At 44.3% G+C, this 13,241-nt stretch overlaps 1 protein-coding gene across 2 annotated transcripts in view; it reads left to right on the forward strand.

Annotated features, from left to right (window-relative positions):
- The first annotated feature begins 7,572 nt into the window (after positions 1 to 7,572).
- HMG20A (high mobility group 20A) overlaps positions 7,573 to 13,241 on the forward strand; it is a 39,311-nt gene continuing 33,642 nt past the window's right edge. Inside the window, exon 1 of one of the 2 annotated variants that reach the window (XM_083870735.1) lies at positions 7,573 to 7,643. The gene's annotated coding sequence lies outside the window, so the exon portion shown is untranslated. The remainder of the gene's footprint in view (positions 7,644 to 13,241) is intronic. The other variant, XM_083870734.1, reaches the window with a different exon arrangement.

The raw sequence follows: 13,241 nt of genomic DNA on the forward strand, positions 1-13,241 counted from the left end.
ATTACAGCCTTGTGGGAAAAAAAAAAAAGGTGAGGGGTGAGAACTGGGCACCTTTTCTTATGCACTAGTTCTTGCTTACAACATTACGTAATCCAGTATGATTTGCAATTGTGTATGTAAAGAATGTAGTTACTGAATCCCCTTGTGATGCTGATGGCAATAACCATCAGAAAGGAACCTGATTCAGCTTCTCTCTTTGAAAGCAACAAACAATCAAACACTTCCCATACTCCAACAAGCAGAACAGAGAATTATGCAGAACAAGGGAGAACTCACCATGGCTAAAGCTCCAGTGAGGTTGAGGAATCTCCATCTAAACCAATCTGCAATGTCACCTTAACAGGTGTCGCAGGAGGTTTTTCATGGCAACTGTTACTAACAGTGTCTCTCTATCAGCTGCTAAAAACAGGTATTTTACGTACCAAAGTGCAACACTCCTCCTGATGCACCAGTTACTGAACAGCTCGACTGAAAGAACCAACCACCTCTGGAACAGGTGCTGCTGCTCTGAGAAGATAAGTGGGTTAACTTGTAAGGAACCACGGCCCAGCACCGTGCTGCCAGCAGGTTCCTGGAGCAAGATACCAGTTTGGATACGGCAGCTGGGACAGCCACAGTGCACGGGAAATAAAATACAGGGGAAGCTCTGAGCTCGGCTTCTACTGACATTTTCTCTCACAAGGATGCTGCTGCCTTTGCTGCACAAGAAATACTTACCAGGCAAAATTCAGAGGCACAGGAGCCTCATGGAGCTTTGCCCTAACATGCCTTCATTTTCTGTGCTTCCCAAGCAATCTTCTCTAGCCAAAAATACTGTCCTTTATATCGGTCTCACTTCAAGGCCTGCAATAACACTTTCAAATTTTTGTTGGTACAATTGAAAGGTAAGTTTTTGACAGCTTCATTAGCAGCAGAGCAGGTTTGAGACTTCTTGGTAATAATCTGACATTCCAAATTAAGAAAAAAATTTTAAAAATCACAGTATGAAAATATAATTTTACATACATAAAGCTCTAAAGTAGTCAGTATTTTTGCATTGGATGTGTGTTTAACACCAAGTTCAGTGAATTCTTTCCCTGACTACAACACACCACAAGCTGTTGCACAATCACAGCATGTGTAAATGATCCCACCGGCAGCTTTCATGTGCCCCCCACTCTCTACATCTTTACTAGGAGCTGTCTCCCTGCTTCTAGAAACTGAGAAGAGGACTAGTTTACAGAACAAAAGTCATTAAATAAACTATCTCCTCCAAAGATCATTCCAAATGGCAGGAGTCACAGTCCTTAACCATATAGTTACAGACTTAAAAGTCTCAGACTGGTGAATATTGTGCAACCTGTTTTTAAGGGAAACTACCCAATCTAGACAAGGAAGGCCCAGAAGGACAATTAGCAAGGTTTAAAGCAAATGGAAAAACAATTACACAACATGACTTACTCCTCCGTGGAAAACTCTTGGACTAATATTTATTTTTTCTGAGCTTGTATATATTTGCATTAAACTTCAAACTTTATTAAAGCAATATTGATGTAATTCTGAGCCTTTACAGAGGGAATCAGGGATTTTTAAAAGGATGCCAAACAGGCTAAAAGGGCACTCTGCAGAAGACTATTCAGGGCTAAAAACAAGGCAGAGAGAAAGGCATTACTGAGGGGGAAAAAAAAGGTGCTAAAAGACTTAACAGTTACCCAAGGACAGCTCCAAAGGCACTGAAATCTGAAGTGTCTCCATTGCCTTCAGACACACATGCTTCTGAATTTCCTGGCCAATTTGGGGGAAGATTACACATTTTTAAAACTATTCTTCCTTCTTCTTGCTGCCATCACAAAAGCTCCCAGAAAGGGCACCAACAAGTATAAAAGCAGAACAATGATACTCACTAAGAGGAAATTTGGCAGCTGAGACAACAATAAGAGCTTCTGTGATATGTACAGAGACTTATGCTGAGAGGGAATATACATGAAGTCAGTGTGGAAGGATGTCTATATTTGTTCATGATTATAGTGTAAGATTTAAATGTCTTTTAAATGTGTTTGAAGGCTTTTCTGACAGTAAGACCCTCGGAGCTGGAAGACTGGATATAAATATATACATGCAGAATTTACATCTCCTGTATTTCAGACTGTCTTCCTCCTCTGGGGAGCTTTGTAGAGAGCCCTGTGTAAACACAGGCATGAATCCAAGAGGGAACATTGTAGGATTGAGATCAGTTTTACAAAAACATGGAAGGTCAAACTGTGAACACTAAACAGCTTCCTACAGAACCTCTAGCCAACAATACAATAACCCAAATCTGCTTGAACACCAATAATGTTGCTCTGGCAAATTCTGTGCTAGTAGCAGTATTTTCTGAAATAGCACTAACTTTATCAAGTCAGTGATCTTACTTTTTAGCACCACACTGAACTGGCATCTCAGACAAGATGTTACTAAAACAAGTATTGCTAGAAGCCTACAATGTTTAGCCTGGCATGATTTTTATCCGTTTGTTTACTGCAATTTCAAAAACTTTGCTAAAAACGTCTCCTACAGTCAACAGTGACTGCATTAAAACAGTTGAGCATTTTTCAGCATTTTTGTTTAAGCACATATAAGGCTTTTTAACTGAAATATTACTCTTAAAGGAAAATATGGGATAAAGTCTACAAATGGAAAGATTTTTAAATGCCTTTCCCAGATAATATTTATATTTTTTTGTTCACTTTATGTGGATAAAGTACTTCCCCCCCCCCCCCCATTTCCCCAGAATCAAAGACTTAAAAAAGGAAATCCATTCCAGAATGATTACAAAACATTTCTCTAAGTGGTATGGTTTAAAACTGAGTTTGTCCTCATCCTGCACAGCAATATGTGATTACTAGGAGAAGATAAATGATGAATGAGGATCCCAGGGGTTCTGAAGTCCTGTTGTTCTTGTTGTCATCTGAGCAGACAAGTCCAAAAACATTTTGTGGTAAAACCATCTTGTAACTTGGTGAGTTAACATGGTAACTTTTGTAATAGCTGATGGAGTCCCAAAAGAAATTAAATTCACAGAAGGTGACCTCAGGGGTTACACCCACTCCGTAGCTTTCCTCTATCCACATTTTGCACTATCAGGCTATCTCAAATCAACTTAGTCTACTTAAAGATATATGGGGAAAGAAATTGCTTGAGTCACTCAGCCACTTATATATCTCAGGCAAAAGGAAAACTGAAAATTTCTTACACAGTTGATAACTTCTGCTTATGATTTGGAAAACACAGAGCCCACAGCGCTAAACCACAATTTATGGAAATTGGAGCTCAAATATTGGACAACTGGTTAGAACTGTTACCAAGTAAAAACAAATCATTTATCCTTGTCACTGATGTTGCAGAAATTCTAAAGCTGTCACATTCTCCTCAGTGTAAACTGTTGACTTGCTTCACTTTACCCTGCTTTAAAAGGGTGAAAGTCAACCAGCAACTCTTACTCCAGTTTGCAGCTTGTATTTTTCCACTCTAGATTTAAAACTGTATGGTAATGGAAATTCTGCATTATTGTGCTGATCCATATGAAACAATGGAAGTATTTCAGCCTTAGGCCAATTAAACCCCAGTGCACCTCCTGGTCCTTCCACAGTGGCTGTGTGTGGGAGCACAGGAAGGTGGGAAGACTGGTAATGCCAAGAAAGGCTCTGCAGACAAGGTCCCTGCACCAGCCTGTCACAGGTAATACACTCACAGAACATGCTCCATCCATCCCTCCAGGTATCAGCACGGAGAATCCAAACCCTTTTCCTGTGAGTCTGGGGTTACACATCTCCTTCTCCAAAATCCATGGTATTTTACATACAGAGAAAGTGTAATTTCCCTCACTGGTGATTTTTGGCTGCCACTAACAGCCAGTAAATTCTACAGACGGCTGCAAATAACTAGACATTCCCTCTCTGAACTTTGCTTCCACTACTAAACCAAAACATGTTCTACAGATTATTATTTTTGTACTCAAAGTAGGTTAAAAACATCTGGAGGTATTAATAGCAGAAAGATAAGAAAGTTACATTTTCAGTTTCCCTGTCAGGTGTTTTCTTTACAATCTCCTTCTCAGTGCTTTCCACCAGCTCAGCACCATCTCCTCATCCCAGCCGAGGCATTTGCATTTCAATGCCCTGCCCGGACCCAAATGTCAGCTCTGACACACCGACTGCACGGGAGGGAGCAGCTCGGCAGGATTCCTCGGCAGGATTCCTCGGCAGGATTCCTCGGCAGGATTCCTCGGCAGGATTCCTCGGCAGGATTCCTCGGCAGGATTCCTCGGCAGGATTCCTCGGCAGGATTCCTCGGGAGCTGCAGCAGCACAGGAAGTGCAGCAGTGTGGAGCTGGCACAGCCTCACCTCGGAGCCCCGCCTGGCAATCCCAGAGGGACCTTTGGGGTTCTCTGTGCAGGGCTGGGCAAGAGAGGCTCCAGCAACCTCGCATACAAAAAAAAAATAACAAAAAATAGAAAGCACTGTTAACACCACCTGAAACCCAATCTCATCAGAGAGCAATCAGAACAAGAGAAGCAGTGACAAAGAGGAAAGCTATAGATCCCTTCAGAGAAAAGGGCAAAGAAAACATGGGCCACTAGCAGCGATGGGAGAGTTTGAGTCTAGAATGGGATGAGGGACAGCTGGAGGGAAAAGGGAGCCTAAGAGCAAAGACTAAACAGGAAAGGGAAAAGGAAAGGAGACACACAGGAGTGTAAATTCAGAAACAAGGTAGAGAAAACATGTTACAACTTGTTAACTTAGTGTAAGCTTTTCACATACATTATTTTTCCTAGTACAACACAGAAGGCTAACAGTAATTGTCAATGTCTGTAACCCTAATCAATAGATTACGATAGTTATTCTAATATTTTACTACCCTGTTTAGGAAAAAAAAAATCAACATTTAAGAGTCATTTGGCCAAATAACATCCCCCCTTTATTTTTCTTTAAATTACTGATTTCGATTAATTCCTTTACTTGGAAAGCAAACAGGAAAGACTACATATGTTAGTAAACATGCCTGGAAATGGATTTTCTAAAGAGCTGAAAAGTCAGAAACATAAATTACCCAAGAAGTTCAAAAGGCATTTTGTCTCTTTGCTCTCTCTTTCAATGAAACTGAAACAACCATAACACTTGGAGATACATAGGAAATCCTGTTCCTTCAAACTAACTGTATGCTCTAAAGTAGGAGGAAATGCAAACATTGCATCCATTATGAACTGCAGCTGGGTGAAGCTGCCTACCTGCAGCCAGGCCAGGCAGCAAAGTCTGCTGGCTCCTCGTTCTGCAGCTGGTACCTCCTGCCCAGGCTCAGGAATCACACCCTACCTGCCAGTCCTCACCCTCAGGTGAGGAAGGTGTAATTGAGCCAAAGAGATCTGTCCAAAAAGATAATTTAGGAAGTCTGTGAATTAAGTTATCTACATGGGATATCCTAGCAATAAGGTAAAGTCATCAAGAAATGAATACATAAACTTAATCATGGAAAGTTACTCATGGAAAAATTGTTAATTCCTTCTTGCATAGCTCTGTATTTTAGCGAACAGAACAACACTTCCCTGAAAACACTGAGCAGTAACTCCTCCAGGAAGATGCCTCATCTGGATAAAACATCTTAGCTGCTTTATAGACACAATCTTTTAAAACCTGTATGGAACTAGACTAAGAGCTCTAACAAGTCCAAACAACTAAATAAAATCTCCACAAGCATTTGCTGCTCTTGCTACAACTCTGGATTCAGACAGTCTAGAGGAGGTTGTAAGTCCAACAGAAGTCACACAGAAGGAAGTGCATCCAGTTTGTCACAAAGGTAGTTGTTCAGCTGGGAATTTCAAACAAGTTGAAGTAAGCTTTCTAACTATAGAACCTAATTATTGGAATTCCATAAAGTCTTGGTTCCTAAAACAACTGTGTGTTCTTTCCTTCCTGACCATATATCTCCATATATTATTTTTTACGTAAATATCCGGGAATAAAGTGATTTAGCAGACATTAGACAGCCTTTAAGCCACAGCGAGTAAGGGGGAAAACTTCGGAGGCACTTACTTACAAAGCGATTAAAGAAGAATAAACTCTACAAAAGTAAATAGCAAAGACCTAAAGTAAACAGAAATTATGTTCTCTGAGAAAGAACTCCTATTAAATTCGAGGTCAGACATCCACCATACTACGTTCCCCCTTGCCCCTGTGCTCACTTCAGAGCAGCCTGGCCATTCCGCATCAGGTATCAGCTCTCCACAAGTAACAGACCACTGCAAAGTATTCACATCATTTCACTTGCTGTCCCAGCGCAAATCCCACCTTGCCCAGCCCAGCCTCAACTTCACCCGCAATAAAAACTGGCAAACAGACCGACCCACCTAAAAGTCCAAAATAACCTTCGAGAGAAAGAACCGAGAGGATGCAATGCAGCTACACACGCACACTCAACACGTAAAGCCTTTCAATCCAGTAATTCGCAATAATAACAGAGCAGGGACGGAGCCCCGGCAGGAACAGCATCCACCTGGCACCCACACGGGCTTTATCCCGGGAAATTCCTCGAAGGTGTCAGCGCGGCGGCAGGCGGTCCCCAGCAGGGCGCGGGGTCGCGCCGCCCGCTCCGGGTCGCGCTGCGGGCTCGGGTAGCGCCCGGGGCACCCACCGAGCACCCCCGGGCCCCGCGCCGCCACCGGGGGCGAGGGCGCCGCACGGCCCCGCGGGGAGCCTGGCGCGGCTGCCGGCGCCAGACGGGCTCTGCGGGCGCCGCTGCGCCCGGGACCGCGGCGGGGCGAGGGGAGCCGGGGGGACTCCAGGGGAGGGAGTGACGGGCAGGCAGCGGCTGCGCCCCGCCGGAGCCCTGCCCGCTGCCCCCGCCCGCGGCCCCGCCGAGGAAAGCTGACTGCCGCCGCCCCCCGGCCTCTCCGCACGGCGTGAGGGGCCGTCACCCCCTCCCGCCCCTCACCTGGCAGGGGCTGCCCAGCCCCGCGGCGCCTCCCGCGGGGAGGCGGCGGCTGCGCCCAGGAGGCTCCGTGCGGGCTCGGGCTCCCGTTCCCGCCGGGCCCCGGTGAGGACGCGGCTCCCGGGACGGGACTACCACCGCCGCGCCCGCGCGCAACAACCAACTCCGGGCACCGCCCCCGCGCGCGCACCGCGGCGCGAAGCCCCGCCCCTCGTTTGCCCATTGGCTGCGGGAGGCGACGGGGCGTGGTGACTCCGCGGAGCGGTGCGAGGCCCTTGGGCGACCGGGGGAGCCGCCGCGAGATGACTACAATTCCCGGCGTGCATCGCGCGCGGACATTTAAAAACCTTCCGGCAGTTCGATCTCGCGTGTGGGCCAAGTGTGTGCTTCCGCCTGCGGTGGTGAAGTAGTCCCGCTGCGTATTTTGAGCTCCAGCCCCATACTGGGCCGCTGAGGGCAGCGGGATGGCGGGTGCTGAGCCAGGAGTATTCCCGGATCGGCTGGGTCCTCTCCCGAGGAGCTGCTCTGGGGGAGGCGAGAGGGCCGCGCTGAGGCGGGAGCGGAGAGATCCGAGCAGGCGGGGCTGTCGTGCGCACTGCGCGTGCGGGAGGCGCGGCGGCTGCGCGGGCTGAGGGGACCCGGTGAGGGGACGCGGCCACCCCCGGCGACCCCGGCCCTGCGCGGGAGCCGCCGCCGGCAGGTCAGTAGGGACGGCCGTGGGCCCTCCGCCCCTCCTCGGCCGCGGCGGGCGAGGAGTCGGCGGGCGGCTCTGGGTGCTGTAGCCCGCCCGTGAGGGGGGTTGGGGGAGCCGCCGGAGCCAATGGGGGGTGAGGGGGAAGAACTGGATGAGGGTCTAAGTGCTTGGCTTTCTGTGTTCTCCATTATATATCTTTTCACAGTTCCCCCGGTTTTTTCATGCCTCCTTAGTTCTATTTATTTGTCCTTTCTGTAGGTCCACCTAATGTTCCCTTGTCAAGCAGCTAATTTATCATAGTGTGGTTTTCTGGTACTTCTGTCCAGGTTTCCACATTCAGTTCCCCGTTCCTGGGGAGCCAAGTCTATTATTTCGTGGTGGCAAAAAGAAGCCCCGACCTGGGCTGAAGACAGCAGGGCCACGTGCGTTGCGAGCCGCCATTCATTCCACTCCTCTGGAAAACCAGCGCTGGAGTGAAAAGGAGGAAGGGCAGAGCAAATGTAAATAAAAGAGCTCCTGCTCGCCAGAGTGGTGGCCTCCAACTTCTTTGGCTGCCCATTCCTGTCAATAAAGAACACTTTTTATCATGCCTCTCTCATGTATTTAAATGTATTGTTTTATCAGTTATATACAGGTAGTACTGTACTGGTAGCTACATTATAAAACATACTCAGACATAGAAATTGAGAAAAGATAAGACGAAAATTAAATAGTAGTTTAAAACATTATTTCTTAAAGCTGCAAAAAGTGTAGCCTTTTGATTTGCCTTGTGTGTGACCCCCTTGACCGCTTTTGTAGCACATGTATGTTATTCTGAGGTGATCATTCTTAATTTCTTAAGAATGCAAACATAAACTGCTGATGAAAACAATTTATTTTTCCTAGGTTTTCTTTTTAAATTCTGGTCGCATGTGTAGGCACAACCTCTTTAATGATAGTGAAACACTGTTTTACCTTCTCTTGGCTTTTTTCACACCTGTATCATATGCCTCTTAGAAGGGATGAAATATTAGTATTCCTAGAACTGTATCTCTTGGTGGCAAATACTGTAACTTCAGAGTTCAGGAAATTGAGGGAAAGTGATAATATTTTTTCCCTGTCCTTAGAAATCTGGCGTGTCTTGAAATAGAAGTTGAGAAGTTTGGTTTAGAAGTAGTATCTAAAACAGAGTATTAAGATTAGTCTTTAAAATCCTAAATTAACATTTAAATAGCATCCCAGCAGTTTTCAAAGCAGAAAAATTAGATTGTGTGATCTGACCACACCGTCTTGGTTATAAATGGATTTTTTGTTCCTTTGGTTGTCCATGGTGGGGCACACAGAGGACACGTGGTGATAACTTTCATGGCTCAGAAAAGGGGCAAGAGAATCGTATTCCTTTAGTCCCTGAGGCTCGGGCCCAGCTCCTGTGTGTACCTGCCTGTTGGAAGGTGACTATAACATTTTCTGGTGCTTTGCAGTGAGGCAACAACAAGGAGAGAGATTCTCACTGTTCTCCCCCTGCTGCTCTTGCAGCGCGTCTTCCCTGGCCCGGCTGAGGCTTCCTGTGCGCTGATGGCCAGGACTGCCCCGAGCTGAGTTGAGGCGCTGATTTCCCTGTGCCGCTAAATTCCAGCGCCCACTGTGAGCTGTGGGTTTGCTCCTATGGCATCACCATGTTACTCTTAAAGTGTCAGAGCACAGGAATGGAGAGAATTGTGCTCTGCTGTGTTGGGGTTACCTTTGTAACCTTTGTTAGTGTGTCTGTTCCCAGTGCAGTTACATAAAGGGTGCCCCATTACCGAGGTGTATCCCCTCACCTGCCACAGCGCCTCAGCTTTCCAGGCTAATTGCTTCTCCTTAACTAAATAGGAAGTGTTTGAGGACCAGTTCTTCAATGAGATTTTCCTCAAGCTTGCAGGCTCATACAAGTTTCTGAATTCTTGCTGTACTTCCTTGCCCTTTCCAGGCTATGGGTGAAAAATGTAAGTATTCCTGTTCACCATTGCTGCAGTGCATAGAGGGCTGTGCTTGGTTCTTTGAGTGTTGTAGCCTGTCTGTGAGGAATTGTTGGAGCACAGGTAAAGAGGCTGCACTTAAAATAGTGGAAACATTCTTGATAGTCATCTGTGAGAGAGATGGGTGACTCAAGGGAACATGCCTTTACAATTTTGAGGACAGTAGGTGAATACAGGAAGGTTGTCTTTTTTTTTTTCCATTTGTTCATGTACCTTTAATAAAATGCTGTTTCAATCTATATGTGATTGGCTTGGGAGTCCCAAAATGAAGTTGCTTTCTGCATTCCTTCTAGCTTTTTTGGTTTTTTTACTTCCATGATTTCCCTTAGAAAGAGAGGGGAAATGTTTCTTATGTTCATGGGAGCTGTTAAACTTCGGCTATTTTTAAGACAAGAGGAGTGATCAATAAATACACCTCAACACTAACTGTTCACAAGGTATGAATTACTGAGTGTAGCTTGTTTTCAGAAACCTGTTTTTTTCAGGGAATTGGTTTATGAAAGCAGGTAAGGCTAGTTGATGGTTATTTGAAATACACAGTCCAGTAGTAGCTAAAGCTTTATTGATGTAGGTCAGGCTCCATTGGCAGGGTGTGCAGTGTTGGCCACATTGTGGTGTGTGACTCCAGGAGTGGCTTTTTCCTGGGCAGTGGCATCAGAAGCACAGCTGTTGGCTCTGGTGGCAGCTCTTAGTTGTTACTGGGAGCTGCACTCAATGGTTCTTGTGGGTGCCTTCCAAATCAGCACATTCTGTGATTCTGTGGTGCAAACCTGTGGTCTGATACTGCACCTTGAATTCTGAGGGCAAAAGAGGCAGATCTGAGTTTGTGCATGCACTCAGTGTTACTGCCAGTAGGACAGGTCTGGTGATAAGCATTTTATTACCAGACTAGTCTGTTTTAACCTCTTGCATAAAGGGGTTGTTGGAATGTATATGGTAAAGCTATTTGCATGCACATTAATCCCGCAGAATATTAATTCTTATTAAAGAAATAACTTGCATTATTCATAGTTGTTAGGGGAAAAGCTGAGACTGTCATTTGATTTCTGAAGGTTTACTTGATACCAGTTCAACAAGGACAGCTTGCGGTGAATTGCAGCTATGGCTACTTTTGAGTGACTGTGTTTATTTGGGAGAAATCTTCATTCTGTGTTACAGGGAAACAAAACCACTTAACTGTGGAATGCCTGAATTTCTTCCAAGTTCTAAATTTATTAGGAAATCTTCTTGTTCCTTGACCTTACTTTTGCAAGTTCTGATGTACTTGGAAAAAACCCTGTCTTTCAGAAACATGAGGAACATTATTGGCTAGAATATTTTAATAGTAAATATGTTAAAAAGAGGCTGCGCTGTGTTGTCTTCCAAGAAGGCTTATTAATGAGTTTAATCCTAGAAACAAATAATCCTGCACTGTTTTGCAGGAGGCTATGGCAAGAGCTGGCTTTGACTAACTCATTTCAGTCTTTTGGACCGTATATCTTACCTGGCATGCAGTGAATTGCAAAATAAACTCTATATTTCACTGTGCCTGAAATTCTTATGACCAGGATTGTTTATACTGTTTCTTCATGTAAAAGGCAATGTAACTCTAAGATATTGGAGCGTGTCTTGTGTGCATCATGGCTGGGATGAGTAATGAGGTGAGCAGTGGACAACCTCAGCCTGCAGTTCAGGATGCTGTGATAGCATGAAAATGGCAAAGGGTGCTTTAGTCACAAGATTGAGTGGCAGAAGGCTTTGTTGCTTTATTTGGCAATAAAAATGTGTCAAGTGCATCAGAGAATGAGGGTAGTCAAAGTGTTGGTTATTAGTTGACTTCAAGAGGCTTAAGACTGACAGGATTTATTTCTGGATCCTTTTTTCTGTTTTTTTTCTTCCCCTAACAAGTGCAAAACACAGAGGATTTTTTGGCAATTTAGTGAATTAACAGGGGAAATGTCTACTTTTGTTTTATTACTGTGTTCAAATACAAAAAGATGATAAATTCATAGCTTTAATTACACGATGGTGTCTGAGGGATTGTTGCAGCCAAAAGAAATTCAACAGTTTTCAGCTGCCCTTCAAAATGTCATCTGTAAAATGTGCCAGGCTTTGTTTGGAGGGGTTCTCAGACAATCTTAACCAAGTGGTGGTTAAAGCAGGTCTGACTTGGCTGTGTCTGTTCTGTAGCTCCTTTTATTTCCGGTAAGTGATATGGCATGAATTAGTGGGGTTTTCGTGAATTTTTGTGTTTGTTACGTAAGAAATAAACTATTTGTTTCTCTTGGAATTCCCTTGGTTGCTGTTTTGAAGCCTTGGACATAAAGTGGTGTGTTTCTTCTTAACTTTGGAGTATTTTCAGTGTTTGCTGAAATCTAGTAATTGACAAAACACTTAGTAGTGGAAATGAAAGAGATTTTGGGAGAATGGACTTTGTGTAAGAATAGGCTAAGTATCTCTGGCTGATGTTCAGGCCATAATTTTAATGTTCATCAAAGGCTGAATTTCTCATGTAACACAATTAGGGTCTCATACCACTATTGAGGATGTGCCTAACAATATATGGAAAGTGTCAGTCTCCATGTTGGAAAAGCAGTGGAGAGAGAGCTGTGGCAAAACAAGTTCTGGTAGTAGTAGGAGACTACACAGGAGAGAAAACAGATCAACACTGAGCAAAGTACTGGAAACAGTAAACTGTGAATCTTCTCTCACGCTTCGAAATCTGGAGTTTGCTAACATTGCATTTCTGACAGGAAAACTGGGGTGCCAGGAGGGTGTTCCCAGTGCAGGATAATGGCACATGGAGGTGAGAGAAGAAAGCTTGGAGTACAGTGTAGTTTTACAGGTGCTGTTTCCTTACTTGTATTCTAAACATTTTCCCTGGGTACTGCTCTTGTGCCCCAGTTTTTCCCCATCTTACTTTAAGAATAGTCTGCCTTGTTTGAATTTTCACTTATCCAGGACATTGACAAAAACAGCTTCTGATGCCTAAAGGATAAAAAATAAGACTTACTGAAGTAGGATATTCCATTTGAAGCTACCATCTCTTCAAATATACAAGCATTTTGCTGGAATATCTTAATAATCACAAATTCTGTGGCATTTCTAGAGCAGAGGAGCAAATCTCCAGAAGTCCTGAAATATAGGCATATTGGAATGCATTTTTTTCCAGCCTTGACATCTAGTCAGTAACTATCATAGGTAACCTACTAAAATCTTTTGGAGCAGAGTGCTGGCTTGGGGTGCATTTACTGCAGTATGTTTTAGCTGCTATTGCACATGAGTCATGCTGCTACTGAAATGAAATTGAGATAACCAATATTTGACTAAATCCTCACTGTTTCAATATGTGGGAAACATGACAGAATGGACTCTAGCTACTCTTTGCTGAGCTTAAGATAAGAAATTGCTGCAATTTGTGTAAGATATGACAAGCCAGTATAATAAATAATAAGAAATTAATCAGAATTGTAGAATTGAAGTTCTTTTTCCAAACTTATGGGGAAGAATCTCATCTTTCATCAGGAGAACAAATGTTTTGCTTTAGATTGGAAAGGGGGAAAAGTCATGTCTGTTTATGATATAATCCTAATTTTTTCTGGTAATCATATTTTGTCCCACTTAAGAC

This window comes from Zosterops lateralis, assembly GCF_965231275.1.
Source record: "Zosterops lateralis genome assembly, chromosome: 13".
In the NCBI taxonomy this organism is placed as follows: domain Eukaryota; kingdom Metazoa; phylum Chordata; class Aves; order Passeriformes; family Zosteropidae; genus Zosterops; species Zosterops lateralis.